Here is a 16,675-nt window from a genome sequence, read left to right on the forward strand (position 1 = left end):
GCATCATTTTGAAACCACAATAAGCTTGTCAGAATCAGTAAATATTCCCGTGACAGACTAGATATTCTACTGCACAACACGGTGACTACAAAATGACACCTAACTTCTGTACAGAAGCTCTGGTGAAATCTGGCACTAATTTAACTATGTGAACCTTCGTTACTACAGAAAGAGTCATTAGTACTAGCTCAAAAACACCAGCAGTATTAGATTTTGAACTAACATTGATTACTCGACACTAATAATCCATAACTATAAGTTTCGGTTCATAAGTTCAGTCGACAGTGTTGCTGTTTTCCAGAAAACAATCTACCAGAAACGAGTATCAGTACCGGTTCTCAAAGCATAATATATTACAAACATAAATCGGATGCACTTGCACATATAAGTTTCAATTATCACAAACACTTGCACAAACATTTGCACAAACAATTGCACAGATAAGTTCTGATTATCACAAACACTTGTACAAACAATTGCACAAATGAGTTTCGATTATCACAAACACTTGCGTAAACAATTGCACATATCAAACACAGAACGTAGAACAAACATTTTGTACAGATGAGTTCCGATTATCATAAACACTTGCACAAACAATTGCATAGATTAGTAATCCTAAACGAGGAGAATCCCATCAATAATCACAAACATTTACACAAACAAACATTTGCACCGACGCTAGCGCATCCGCGGCTCTGCTCCGCTCATCCGATCCCGTCAGTAATCCTAAACGAGGAGAGAGAGAGAGAAAGGGGATTAATTTCACAAGACAATCAAACGGGGAACAAAAACAAATCCAACTTTGCAACATGGAGGCGGGCGGAGGAGCTGCAGGTGCAGAGGTGCCAAGCGAAGATGGATCGGCTAGCGATCGGGAGCGCCGGCGACGACAGCGAGTGGTGACGAAGGCATGCAGACGAGCCAACTGCACGCTAGGGTGAGGCGGGGCCAGGGTGGCCCGTCGCAAGGCGGCCTAGATTCGGCCGGATCCAAAGGGGAATAGGCAGGCGAGTCGGCATCGACCAAGGCGGGCAAAGGAGGCAACAATGCGCCAATCGAGGAGGGTGGAGGAGCCAATAGCGCACCAAGGCCATGTAGGGCCTGGATGGCTCGACGTGGGGTGGCCTAGATTTGGCCGGAACCACAGGGAAACAGGCAGACAAGCAAACGCCGGCCGAGACCGGCGACACACAGGCAGGAAGTCACCTCGTGCACGTGGAGGAGGGAGGTGGGGAGAGAGAGGAAGTGAGGGTTGAGGGTGAACTGCGAACGCGTGGGGACTTAGTAAAAATCAGCGGACGTGAGGGTGAGCAAAAGTCGATTCAATAAAAATTTCGGGTCCAGTCCTCCCATCAGTGCCAGTTCGAATTAAAAACCAGACTGATAGTATCAGTGCCAGTTTATATCAAGAGCCGACACTGATTTATAAGCTGGCACTGATGCTTCATCGAGCGCGAGAAGTTATGGACCGGTACCGATACTTCATTTGTGTCGGTTCTATCCTAGCCGGCATTGATGACTTGGCTCGAATGACTGATTCTATTGTAGTTATAGCAAAAAATAGCCCTATTGGGCCATGATTATAATTCTAGTGATTAATGATAACATAGTCAATAGGACTAACATGTTTATCAAGAATATATGTTAGTAGGTCTCATGGATGCAACACATGAAGAAGCCACCGCAGCCGAGACAAAATTAGACTGAATTGAAAGAAGTCCTTAGAAGATTTACCTCACTGAATGGTCCGATGCTCTGGGTGTTGAACTCACCGGAGCATATTTGGCAAATAGGAGAGAGGCCTAAAGACCTCACCAGAACGTCCGGTGATCAGAGAAGATACGCACCGAAGCTTTTTGTCCAGAGAAGGTTGCAGTCATTGAAATTGAAGATCAAAGCACTGGATGGTCCGGTGAGCAATGTGTTGCACACATCGGATGATCCGGTGATAAAGGCTATGCACACCGGAGCATTATTTCCAGAAAGGGTTGAATTGGCTCGGTTGGCTGAAGTCAACTCACCGGATAGTCCGATGATGAAGTGATGTGCACCGGATGCTTACACCAGAGCAATTTACACAGAGAGGATACATTTGGTTCGTATGCTAAGTATATACTCACCGGATAGTCCAGTGATGGAGATGAAGTATACACTGGTGTGTTTGGTGTTCACAGAGGCTTGAGTATGGTTCCAACAGCTAGTATGTGAGAGTGTACTCATTGAATGATCCAGTGCTAGTACTATTATTCTCACTGGATCATCCGGTGTTAACAACTTTTCTGAGTCATTGGGTTAACGGCTAGTGCGCGGGTTTGAAGCTATAAATATTCATCCACTCAGTCATTTGAATGTGTGGAATGCTGTTGGAGTCCAGATAAGTTCATGTGCACATGAGAATATATCCAAGCCACCAAAGTGCTTAAAGTGATTATCTAAGGTGATTAAGTATAAGATTAGAGAGTGTTTAGTGCTTATAGGCCTAGAGAGAGTGTTGCTAGGTGATTGCTGCCTACAGAGTGGATCAAGGAGTGATCCAACCTTGTACCAAGTGGTACGCCGGCACCTTGAAGTCTTGGTGACTCACCGGCAAGCTTGTTGACCCTCCGACTTGATGTGGAGCGACGGCAAGACAATTGTGCGGGAACACGGAGACCCTTGCCTTGGTGGCTCAACCTCTGAAGTGATCACGATGGTAAGAAACAGGAAGAAATACTAGTGGTGAGATATTGCCTTGGTGGCTTGGTGGCTCATCTGGGTGGATGCCTTGTCTTTATGACTTGGTATCTCAACAGCCGTGACCAGATGCTGACTGAGAGCATATCCTTGGTGGAGCTCTAACATGGACTAGAGGTGACATTCATGCCATCGATACCACAGGAAAAAAATCCTTGTGTCAAGTTTGCTCTTTCTACCTTATTTATGTTTCCTCATTTATATTTTGCAATTTACCTTTTTAGATAGGTTGCAAGTGCTTTGATCGGTAGAGTAGACACACTAGATAAACCTAAAGCATATTTAGATAAAAATTGATGTAGATTTATCTTTTGTTGTTTTTGGAGCCAAAATAGTTCTGAGTGTTTTAATTCACCCCCTCTTAGGAAGTCACTGATACATTCAATTGGTATCAGAGCTAGAACTCACATCTAGCTCTACAATTTGTGTTAGAGATTCACACCTTTCATAAGGTTAAATAAATCATTGTAATCGGTTAGGCTTCACTGTCTAGTGAGTTGTGACGTTCAGGATTAGGATGGATTCCCATAGTGCTCTACTTTTCGATGGCACAAACTTCTCTCGGTGGAAAATTCTAATGATTTATTTTTTATAAGCCTGAGGGTTGTATGTTTAAAGAGTCATCGAGGAAGAGATGAGATCTCGCATCACCAACAAGGAGAGGCAATTAGATGCATTGGCCAAGAGTATTTTTTTATCATCTATATGTGTTGATGCATTTAATCGTGTTTATTCTCTCACCAATGCACATGATATTTGGATTATTCTCATTGAAATACATGAAGGCACAAAGGATATGCGCAATGAAAAATATCATGTGCTTTTTACTAAGCTCAATGTCATCAAGCAATTACCCCATAAAAGTGATAATGACATGTACTCACGTTTGAACATTCTTGTTAATGAGATCAATGGATTATGTTTGACACCAATTGAAAATGATCAAGTGGTGAGAAGAATACTTCAAGCACTTCTTCCAAAGTACAAGTTGATAATCTCCATCATCTATGACAATAATGATATCAAGAAGATAATTTCAAATCAAGTGCTCGGCAAGATCACCGTCAATGAGATGACAATGAATATGAGGGTGAAATCTTCTTTCTCATCCAACACTAAGAACCTTACTCTCACAAGAAAGGAAGCTCAATGCCAACACATGAAGGAAAGGATGAGGAGATAAGAGCAAGAGTCATGCTCAAGCGAAGATGATGGTGATCAAGATGAAGAGAGCTATGAAGAGAATGATCAAAGCACATTAAGTAATGAAGAAATTGATCCTAAGATGACCAAGCTCTTCTCAAAGTTAGATAAGGATATGAAGAGGATCAATGCCAAGATTGATCATCCTATCCCTATTGAAAACTTAGTCAATACAATTGATCACATCAAGAAGGAAAAGAATACTAATATCAAGAAGAGAGGGACAAAGGGGAGAGCCAAAGCACTTGTTAGCATAGAAAGATAGGTGAGTGATAATGAAGATTTAAGCTCAAGTGATGAGAGTATCACCATCCATTCCTCCAAGAGAAGCTATTCCTCAAGGTCGTCATCGCGTAAGTCATCACACAAGTGTCTCATGGTCAAAGGTATGGATAGCAATGTTAGTGATGATGAATCCGATGAGGATTCTTCCTCCTATGATAAACTCCTTCATTTGATCAGTGAGCAATAAAGGGTCCTTAAGAAATAATTCAAAGAGCTCTAGAAATTCAATACACTTAATGACATTCATGGTACCTTTGTTTCTAATTATGAATAATTATTGAGTAAATTCAATTTACTAAATAAGGAGTATGATGAGCTTAAAGCTAATTTTGAGTGCATTGAATCTCAAACTAAGGCCCATTTGAAGTAATCTACCTCTCTATTTAATTTCAACCCTAAGGTAAATGCTTCTACTTCTTGCAATGATTCAATTGATATATCATGCTCACCCCTTTGTAATGAGAAATGTATTAAAAATGTTTTTGTAGAATCATCTAACAATCTCATTGCAGAAGAGAATGATGAGCTTAAGCAAGAAATGGAGAAGCTCAATAAGAACTTGGTAAGTTTAAAGGGCAAATGACATGTCTAACCTCCCCAAGATAACCGTTCTTTCATTATGAAGAAGCTTACAAAGGGTCCACCGTGACATACTTAAAATACCATCAAGAAGGTCATAAGTCCTTCCAATGTAAACAAGAGAAGAAGGAGACCAATGAGAAGCAGAAGATGACGAACCTCTCCAATAAGACCTCCAACCTCTACACCAATCCCAACTATAAGATCAAGACTAAGAACAACCACTATAAGCTCAAGAAGAAAGACAATGGTAAGGTGGTTGCACACATAGTTGGGAGAAAGGATCGGAGGTGGAACTAATCTATTTGGGTGCCCAAGGAAGTCATCACCAACATGAAGGGGTTCAATCGGTTTGGGTTCCAAAGAAGACTTAAAGCCCGAAGCAGCTATTGGGATTTAGAGATTTGGCTCACAATATGAAGTGAAGGTTCAAGTAAATAAGCAAAGTGTATAAGATGGGTGTATTGATCAAGATTATGATCATCACATACCCAAATCCTCTTTCAAAAATAAAAGAGGTAAATGGTAGCTAGACTTATGTTCATGTATTTACATTTTTGCTTCTAGCTTATTTGACTTGTATAGGATTGCATATGCTTATTTTAATTTATTACAATGGCTAGTATAGGTTTTTATATGGTAGGTTACTTGTATTTATCTCTAACCCATGAGTAACCTATATGGTTTATTAGTTGTAGGTTCATTTCTTGGCACTAGTTTTTACAATTGGTATCTTTCATGCGCCATGACTCCAATCTATAGGATAAATCCCTATTGTTATTAATAACAAGTGCATATATATCCAACAAGTATTCAACACTTGTATGCACATATTTAGGGGGTATATCCTATATGTTGTAATTTTGAGACTAATATATGTTGTAAGTTGTATCTCTTGTAGTCTTATGGAGCAATGTCTCCAGAGGTATGCAATGCTTAAATACTTCAATTGGTATCATTATCAAATCTTTTATTTATTTAAGCTATCTCCATGCATAATATAGCTAAAACTTCCTATCTTGGCATATTATCTAGTTGTGTATATGTTTCTTTCTTATTATATGTATGCACACATATAGGTGAGTTTAGACTATATTATGTGAGTTTCATAAATTATGATCCATATGCTTTCATAGCCTACAATTGGTATTATTCATTTGTAGTGATATCCATACAATTGGTATCCTTTTATTGGATCATGATTTGTGAATCTCTCTTTCATATGCTCTAATATTTTTCCCTTTGAGTTTAATATATGCATATAACCCTTTTTGAAGATTGTTGATCAAGATGGAGAATTTTGATGACCAAAGCAAGATGCAAGTTTGCAAGATGAACAATATGTAGGAGATTATAGCAACTAGCAAAATGTCTAGAAATTTCGAAGTCGACAAATGGGGAGAAGAAAATATGCTAGTCACCTAGATTGAAAAAGAGAAGCTCTTGCATAGGTCGTTCAGATGAGATAGTGACAATGGAGAAAGGGAGAGCCACAACAAATTGAGACTAAGTGGTAAGAACATGCATCCAAAAAATATGGTAAGACTTTATGCCTGTTTATGATCTTTACATTCGATATCATTTATTATTTGCCACTTGCTTTGATTTTGTTGTCATCAATCACCAAAAAGGGAGAGATTGTAGCAAACATGGTCCTATTAGACTATGATTGTGATTTTAGTGATTAATGATAATATAGTTAATGGGTCTAACATGTTTGTCAAGAATATATGTTAGTAGGTCTCATAGCCACCGTAGCCGGGACAAAGTTGGACTGAATTGGAAGAAGTGCTAGGAAGATTTGCCTCACTGGATGGTCCAATGCTCTGGGTGTTGAACTCACCGAAGCATATTTGGCAAAGGGGAGAGAGGCCTAAAGACCTCACCGGAAGGTCCGATGATCAGGAAAGATACACACTGGAGCTTTTTGTCCAGAGAATGTTGCAGCCATTGAAGTTAAAGATTAAAGTATTGGATGGTCCGATGATAATGTGTTGCACACACAGGACAATGAACAGCGCAAAAAGGTAGAACAAAGTTCAACGTATCAAATGGTCCAGTGATGAAGGCTGTGCACATCGGAGCATTCTTTTCAGAGAGGGTTGCATTGGCTTGGTTGGCTGAAGTCAACTCACTGCCGGTGATGAAGTGATGTGCACCGGATTCTTACACTAAAGAAATTTACACAGAGAGGATGCAGTTGGCTCGGATGCTAAGTATATACTCACCGGATAGTCCAATGATGGAGATGAAGTATACACCAATGTGTCTGGTGTTCACAGAGGCTTGAATGGGGTTCCAACGGCTAGTTTATGAGAGTGTACTCACTGGATGATCGGGTGCTAGTACTATTGTTCTCACCAGATTATCCGGTGTTAACACTTTCTGAGCCGTTGGGTTAATAGCTAGTGCGCGGGTTTGAGGTTATAAATACCCCTCCACTGTCATTTGAATGTGTGGCATGTTGCTGGAGTCCAGAAAAGTTCATGTATACTGGAGAAGATATCCAAGCACTTTGGCGATTAAGCATAAGATTAGAGAGTGTTTAGTTCTTATAAGCCTATAGAGAGTGTTGCTAGGTGATTGCTGCCTAGAGAGTGGATCAAGGAGTGATCCAATCTTGTACCAAGTGGTACGTCGATACCTTGGAGTCTTGGTGATTTGCCGGTAAGCTTGTTGACCCTCCGACTTAGTGTGGAGCGGCGACAAGGTAATTGTATGGGGACGCGGAGACGCTTGCCTTGGTGGCTCAAGCTCTGAAGTGATTATAGCGGTAACGAACCGGAGGAAAGGCTAGTAGTGAGACCTTATCTTGGTTGTTTGATGACTCATCTGGGTGGAGATCTTGTCTTTATAACTTGGTGTCTAAAGAGCCATGATCGGGTGCCGAACCATGCATGGTGTTGTGTGGATGGTTTGGATTTTGAGGATCACTCTTGTGAAATCTGACACTAACTTAATTGTATGTACCATGCATGGTGTTGTGTGGATGGTTTGGATTTTAAGGTTCACTCTGGTGAAATCTGGCACTAATTTAATTGCCTGAATCATGCATGGTGTTGTGTGGATGGTTTGGATTTGAGGATCACTTTGGTGAAAATCTGGCACTAATTTAATTGCCTGAACCATGCATGGTGTTGGTGGATGGTTTGGATTTTGAGGATAAGTCTGGAGAAATCTGGCACTAATTTAATTGCCTGAGCCATGCATGGTGTTGTGTGGATATATGGTTTGGATTTTGAGGACCACTCTAGTGAAATCTAGCACTAGTTTAATTGCTTGAGCCATGTATGGTGATGTGTGGATGGTTTGGATTTTAAGGATGAGCGTAGATTCGGTTCTTTGGTACGTGAGAAATAGTCAGACCATTTGGTTTTCAAGGCTACAGGGATTACTTGATCGTGGTTCGCATAGAATGAGGATAAAATTGAAGGATGCTAATTAGTTTCTCGCGATTCCATCTATCCATTTTAATAAGACTAGCAAGCGAGGGCGGGGCTCACTTGTAAGGCTCAAGGATGTCTTTGCCTGTTCAAGATTTGAACCCCGGTTTACACCTTCATTGAAAAACGTCCAATAAAATCCCAAAGAAAGGAATTCGATGCTAAAAAAATTTATAAGACTAGTCTCAATGATGCACGCAAGCAATCGAGTAAATGGATCAAACCACTTAACTAAAGATGTAACCTGACAATTAATGTTGCTGACACGGGATTTATCGTTTTAATATCTACATCAGGGAAACATGATGATTCATAGCTTTGATATCTATATTGGGAAGATGTGGCGTATATCCAGACGATGCTATCTAAGAAGACATCTGCCTATGGTTTTTGTGATGCGATACGCTCGATGCATGGGTCAAGTTGTAGGGTCCAAGTGTGCTTCTCCGCGTGCCCCGATGGAGCTAAGCGACGACGCTCTTGTCCGGCGCCTTCCAAGCTAGCGCAACGGGCGGGCGCGCGGAAAGCAAACCATAGGCCTACGTGATCGGGGCGGCCGTACCGATCCAATCCTACGTGATCTCTGACGATACGTGCATGCGGCGCAGGCGAATCTTTGGCCTGGCCCATCGTCATCTCTCGGGACGGCGACCGGCGCGGCGGCCTCGCACGCAACCGTCGGGCCTGCTTGCCTCCGGGCCAGGCAGGTAATGTTTGTCCGTTTGCTTCTGCGCTCGTGTGGTGCGCGGAGGAGGATTGAACAGTGCGATGTGTGGTAGTGTAGCTCGGATGGCACAGCGTGCTAGTTCTGGCCGGAACGTTCTGATCCTTCTAGAAGGCCTGGCTCATTCACACAAATTGGGGATGGATTTATGTAAGTGTATTTTGGAAAAAAAAAGTCTTTAAAAGTAGGTTGTGATCTTTATTCTCTTACGGTATATTATTAATTGTTATAAAATTAATATCTTATCAAAAGCGTGTTGAAATACGAATCTATTGATACAACTTTTGTAAACTAAACATATGTATAATTTGATTAATTATTAATCAAAATTGACAAAGTTGAACATTTTCAAATAAAAATATGCCTTAGAGCATCTTACCAGACTCTTTAAAACAGACCACCTATATTCTCATATAGGGAGTCATTTCTAAAAGATTCTCTCCCTAAATTTTCTTGTTACCCAACATATTCTTTATATCTTGTCCCTTATATTCTAACAGGCTGATATTTATCTTTGCACTTGGATTACAACCAGTCCAAAACAGTCCATCTCCATCACCTGTAAAGACAGGAGCTCATCCTCCTTGACTGGAAATACTAGTAGACGGATACACCATGCCAGTGGCCAGCAACAGTGGTAGCAGCAGAGCCCTTCAAGTTCCTGAACGTCCTTTGAACATATAATAAGAGTCTAGATATATAATTTTTTAAAATGGATATATATGTGTAATTTTTTATTTGAAAATCTATATAAAAATAACATATACAATCATTTGTGAAACCTAATTCAACAGCTAGTAAAGACATAACCAACATTTTACCTATGATCTTTTAGTATATTATATTTGAAATCAAGCGTACTACAGTGGCAGCCGGTTGCTTGCCGCTGTAGTACGTCTAGGATTGTGGCGTAGAAAATTGTTACTTCCTCTGGTGTCATTTTAGGTTATGTGTATTAAACTTTGAATATTAATAACTTTTTTAATATTTTGATTTAACTTTTGAAAATGGCATCTTCTAGCTATGTCAGATTCGTTTTGAAAAGTAGTTTCTAATTATTACAACTTTACTATATTTTGTATACATAGTACTGTACACTACTATTTAGTGATTAAAGTTGTATAGCGGTGACACTTCTAATATCCAAAACTAAACTCTGTGACCGGAATGAGTAATAGATGGGTTTGATCTTTCTCCAGATGGCTGCAACGTGGACCATTGGGCTTACTCTTTCGAGTGGGCCATTGGATCCTTTTTCCCTTGCGGTAGGATGACAATAGTCATAAAAAATTATATGGTGTAGAAGATGCTATAATCTAGCTTTAAAAAATTCAGATAAAAAAATGACATGTACAATGAGAAAAAAAAAGATAAATTTTAGAATCTTTTAGGGATACTAAAATTTATCCTTTTTGTTTCTCATTGCTCAAGTAATTGTTTGAGTTGAATTTTTTTAAGTTCTAGATAATAACATCCTCTACATCACAAAATTTATTTAGAATTTTTTATAACTAATTTGATAGTGTTTTAAATTTTGAGGGCGTTGAAACATAACATTTTTTATTTTTAAACCTGGGCGATAGGCCCGTATCGCCCTTTGAACATGCGATAAGAGTTTAGATCTGTATTTTTTTTTAAATAGACATATATATATATTTATAATTTTTATTTGAAAATATATATAAACGACATATATAATAATTTGTGAAACCTAATTCAACAACTAGTAAAGACATAACCAACATTTTACCTATGATCTTTTAGTATATTATATCTGAAATCAAGCGTACTGCAGTGGCAGCCGGTTGCTTGGCACTGTAGTACGTCTAGGATTGTGGCGTAGAGAATTGTTACTTCCTCTACTGTCATTTTAGCTTGTGTGTATTCAACACGTTTAAACTTTGAATATTAATAACTTTTTTAATATTTTGATTTAACTTTTGAAAATTGCATAGCTAGATTTGTTTTGAAAAATAGTTTCTAATTATTACAACTTTACTATATTTTGTATACATAGTATACTACTATTTAGTTATTAAAGTTGTATAGCGGTGACACCTCCAATATCCAGAACTAAACACTTATGTGACCGGGATGAGTAATAGATGTGTTTGACCTTTCTCCATATGGCTGCAACGTGGACTATTGGGCTTACTCTTTCGAGTGGACCATTGGATCCTTTTTCCCTTGCGCTAGGATGGAAAAGTCATAAAAAATTCTATACTATAGAGGATGTTATAATCTAGTTTTTAAAAAATTCAAATAAAAAATGATCTGTACAATGAGAAAAAAAAAATCCAGGGATCTTGAACTTCGTTCTTTTTGTTTCTCATTGCTCAAGTAATCATTTGAGTTGAATTTTTTGAAGTCCTAGATAATGGCATCTTTTACACACACAATTTGTTTAGAATTTTTATGACTATTTTATAGTGTTTTAAATTTTGAGAGCTCTGTAACGTAACATTTTTTATTTTAAAACCTAGGCGACAGGCCCCTATCACCCTTTGAACATGCAATAAGAGTCTAGATCTGTAATTTTTTTAAATGAACATATAAATTTGTAATTTTTATTTTAAAATGTATATAAAAATGACATATGCAATAATTTGTGAAACCTAATTCAATCACTAGTAAAGACATAACCGGTGTTGTACATGTGATCTTTTAGTATATTATATCTGAAATCAAACGTACTACAGTGACAAGCAACTGTCTAGTTGCTTGCCACTGTAGTACGCCTAGGATTGTGGCGTAGAGAATTGTTACTTCCTCCATTGTCATGTTAGGTTGTGTGTATTCAACATTTTTAAACTTTGAACATTAATAACTTTTTTAATATTTTGATTTAACTTTTGAAAATGTCATAGCTAGATTCGTTTTAAAAAATAGTTTCTAATTATTACAACTTTGCTATATTTTATATACATAGTATACTAATATATAGTGATTAAAGTTGTATAGCGGTGGCACTTCCAATATCCAAAACTAAACTCTTCTGTGATCGGAATGAGTAATAGGTGGGTTTGATCTTTCTCCAGATGGCTGCAACGTGGACCATTGAATCTTTTTCCCTTGAGCTAGGATGAAAATAGTCATAAAAGATTATATGGTGTAGAGGATGCTATAATCTAACTTAAAAATTGACTTGTACAATAAGAAAAAAAGGACAAATTTCAGATCCCAAAAGGATCCTGAAATTTGTCCTTTTTTTTCTCATTGCTCAAGTAATCGTTTGAGTTGAATTTTTTTAAGTGCTAGATAATAGCATCCTCTGCACCACAGAATTTGTTTAGAATTTTTTATAACTATTTTGATAGTGTTTTAAATTTTAAGAGCTTTAAAATGTAGCATTTTTTTAAACCTGTGCGACAGGCCTATATCACCCTTTGAATGCACAATAAGAGTCTAGATCTATATTTTTAAAATAGACGTATATATTTGTAATTTTTTATTTGAAAAAATATATAAAAAGACATATACAGTAATTTGTTAAACCTAATTAAACAGCTAGTAAAGATATAACCAGCGTTTTACATGTTATCTTTTAGTATATTATATCTGAAATCAAGTTTCTCAGAAGACATAAAAGTAAATATAGATGTTATCTAGTTGAATTAGCTGAGAACAACGTAAAAACAAACGGTTTTCAAATTGGGAGACTTGGTCCGGGAGAACCCAAATATGTTCAACAAGCACGCCGGGGCAATCACCCGCCGACGCGTTAATTATACCAAAAAACAACCTGACGTACAAATAAAATGCTCCGAAATCTAGTTGACACCCGGTACCACTTCCACACTGGACTACTCCGTACTGAATCATCATTCCGTCTCTTCCCAGGAACAGGTGTCAAATAATGAAATAATGCAGCCTGTGATATAATCTAGTTCGGTCAGTGCCCGCAAGTGGCCATTTCTTTTTTTCACTGCCAACACGCATGCAGCATTGCAGCCAGATGTTTCCTAAAATAGTTCACAGATAAACACGCGTCTGTCTGGTAGTCCACATGGTATCCTTTCTATTAGCGATATTGTACTGTTATACTTACCTTGTTTATCTCGCTACTGAAAAATAGATAATATTGGTTGAAAAACGACTTCACTGATGATTTTTTTAATCGTCACTCTTTACTCAGCACTGACAGTCACTGATTATCAGTATCAAGTCTGGAACCAGCACTAAAAGTTCTTTTCACTATCGGTTCGTTCCTCCAACCGACACTAATAAGGTTCCTGTCACACCCGGTTTTAACGGACAAAATCAGATGCGACTTATATATATCTAGGATGTTCAACACACATAAAGACGTCACAAGTGATGTAACAAAAGCAATACTTTTATAAAAATAAACGTTAAACTCTTACAACAATTGACATATATTATCTTCTATGTAGATATCTACAGCGGAACAGAAGCACTGGTTCCCAACAACACCGCAGTCAACTGACTGGGAGACACGCGACTAGAATATCACAACCTCGTCTTGACAACCTTCAACATCTTCACTCACTGAGCAGTACCATACATATCACATGGGATAGAAAATAACAAGTGTAAGCATATAACACGCTTAGCAAGTGTGGGAAAGATAATGATATGTAGGCTTACAACAAGAATAGGCTAACATATGGTATATTTGTATAAGTGCGAGTAAAGAAAATAGTAATGTAATTCAAAAGTATTAATCAGTTATTAAGTGAATATAACCCAACAACTAGATATTACCCAAGTCTAACCACCTTACAAATCATAACCATCCAACCATCACCCGTATCACCAACTTATAGCCAAACCATTACCATGACCAACTAATCATGTGAGAATTTAAGTCTCCTATAACCGTGGACACGGCTGTTATAACAACTTTACACTTTGCAAAGGTTGTCCAACTTTTAGCCACGAGTCGTGATATCCATGTTACCGTGTTTGCAAAACACACTTAACACACGTTAGTGGTGTGCCACCAAGAGAATCACTATGAAGCATGGTCCATCAATAAGGTCTTGGTACTCCAATGAATACCAGCTAGGTGTCTAATTAATATGATAAGTCTTACCCATACCGGCCTCGTATTTGGTACATTATTTCTTGGGTTGTCACTTCACGAACCGGTCCTTATATATGTCACTTAAGTAAAGACTATCCAACAGAGAAATAACTAACAAAACCTAACACCTTTTCTGGGAACATATCCATAAGCCCACCACATGAACCACCATTATCAAACCAACTCATTGCCCAAGCCCTAGGGTTCCATGTTACTAAAACAAGTTCATCATCACCATTGCATATGTCCACTAAACATGTATATGACATTTCCTAACATCCCAAAATCATGAGTAAGCAATTCTACCCCAGAGACTCATATCAACTACCACTTAGGCTTCAAGAAATATAAAAGAAGAACTAGGTAAACACTAACATATGTGACTACCTATCAAGTTGACAGACACTGCATGCAATTTTCCAAAACAAAATATTTAAAATATAGATTCAAAATGATCAAGGACACTTGCCTTTTACCCAACGTCGCTCAATGTTGACGAAACCTTGGAATTTTATTGCAGAAATTATTTTCGTATGTTACATCTCAGAACATAGGAATTAACTCAAATGGATAATTTTTTGGATCCAAATCTGTATGCTTTTTTGGTGCATTTTTTTATGTTGCAAACTTTGATTTCAAATGGTGCAGACGTTAGTCTTTGATGTTGCGATGGACAGTTGCAACATCCGATATATCGAATGTCCAAGCGATAGCTTTGCCGTTATTTTTACCATCTGCATTACGTTCTTTCTTTGGACATTGTGCACATTTGACGTCTCTTATGGAAGTTCTAAGCAATAAGTCATAGCTCCAAGCTAGCTCACAGTGAACTTGAATCTACAGATGTCTCTTATCAGGGACACCTTAAGATAAAATGTAATCTCCTGCTTCGATACTTGAGTTGAATATGGGATAAATGTAATCCCTCTTTGGGAATTGAATTAGTGAATACAATTTGGGATTATTGACTAAGTTGAATTTGAAGTTTTGATTTAGGAATTTGGGCTGAATTAGATTAGAGATAGATTTGGACCTTGGATTTGGGAAAGGATTTAAGAATTTAAGAAATCAAGTTGAGATGTGTCTTGGTTTATGTTTTGTGATGAGTGATTAATAATGTGTGGCTTTGCTTGAGTGCTTGTTTGATTGCCAATGCATAGGTATATACTGCAATTATAATCTTGTCTAACCAAAGTTGCAAGGAATTGGAGTTAGTTCGGTGCAGAAGGTTTTCACTCACCGGACAATCCGGTGTGTGGGTTTTTTATCTCACCGGATAGTCCGATGTATGACAGATATGAGCACTGGACTAAATTCTATAGAGAAGGTCTTCTGGCACCAAAATTTGAATCAAGCGCCGGATGATCCGGTATGTGCACGGGTAAGCACCAGACTAATATTTTCAGAGAGGCTGAAATATGTGCCTAGAGCAAAAGAACTCACCGGAGCTAGAATGTGATCACCGGAGGACAACACCGGACTAATTCTTGCAGATAAGGTTTTTGACGCTGAAGTGAGGGCCGGATTGTCCGGTGTAGGCAAAAGGTGATCGCCAGACCAATATTTTCAAAGAGGTTGCAAAACTTAGTTCCAGTGGGGATCTACCCACCGTATGGTCTGGTGTGTGTTAAAGTGATCACCAGACTATATTTTCCAGAGAGGAGTGCAAATGCAAAGCATGGAAGAGTTGAACTCACCGGATTGTCCAGTGATGAGCAAGGAGGCACACCGGATATAGTTTTCTAGAGAGGGATTTTTCTCAGTGCAAAATGGAGATGTACTCACCGGATGCTCCGATATTCAGAGGATGCTCCGGTGTTCACATTTTGGGTCACATCTGTTCTTCTCAATTAGGATTTAATTTAGACTAACATGTGATGATATTACTTGGCTCTGGAGATACATGTTTGCTTGTCTATTGATGTGCAGGTGTTGGATGCAACTTGACGGTCGACGGCAAGTGATCGGGGCCAGGTGGGGTGCTTGGTGCCAGACGATCAAGGAGGTGGGGCGGAGTCAAGGGTTATCCTAGCTGCACACATGAAGATCAAGCAAGGCATATGATGAAGGTTGATGAAGACAGTGTGTTGACAAAATCGAGCGAAAGGGATACCAGTGCAAGTGACAAGGCAGCCCGAGGGATCGGGAGCGGAAGAGACTTACCGACGTTCAAGATCGCAAGACGGAGGACACACGTCAACATCGAGATGCTTGCTTGAGGGCAAATCAAGCAGCGACAAGGCACACTTTGAGAAGCGTGCGAGGTGGTTTTGCCGTTTGGCCTCAAAACCGTGGAAGGATGGAGTGCACATGGCATCATCGTGAAGCTAGCGTCAAGGCGAAGCTAAGTCGTGAAGGTGTCACGGCTGTTCAATGGACGGAGCAAAATTCGGACCAAAATGCCCCTATGGTAGGTGGGAGACCATTTTTAGCAATAGGTAATTTGGGGACAATGATGCTTAAGGGTTTAGCAATCCCTCTAGGCCTATAAATAAAAGGGTTAGCTAGTGGTAACTCTTGAGTTAGCCATTTGAAATCCAAAAGATAGGCTTTAGGGGAGAGGAGAGGATATGCTTAGCCTTATAATAGGATAGAGCTTTTGGAGAGGAAAAACTTCTTGTAATCCACATAAAATATGGCCAACCTCTGAGATTAATG

The sequence above is a fragment of the Phragmites australis genome, chromosome 7, assembly GCF_958298935.1.
Source record: "Phragmites australis chromosome 7, lpPhrAust1.1, whole genome shotgun sequence".
NCBI classification, from domain to species: Eukaryota; Viridiplantae; Streptophyta; class Magnoliopsida; order Poales; family Poaceae; genus Phragmites; species Phragmites australis.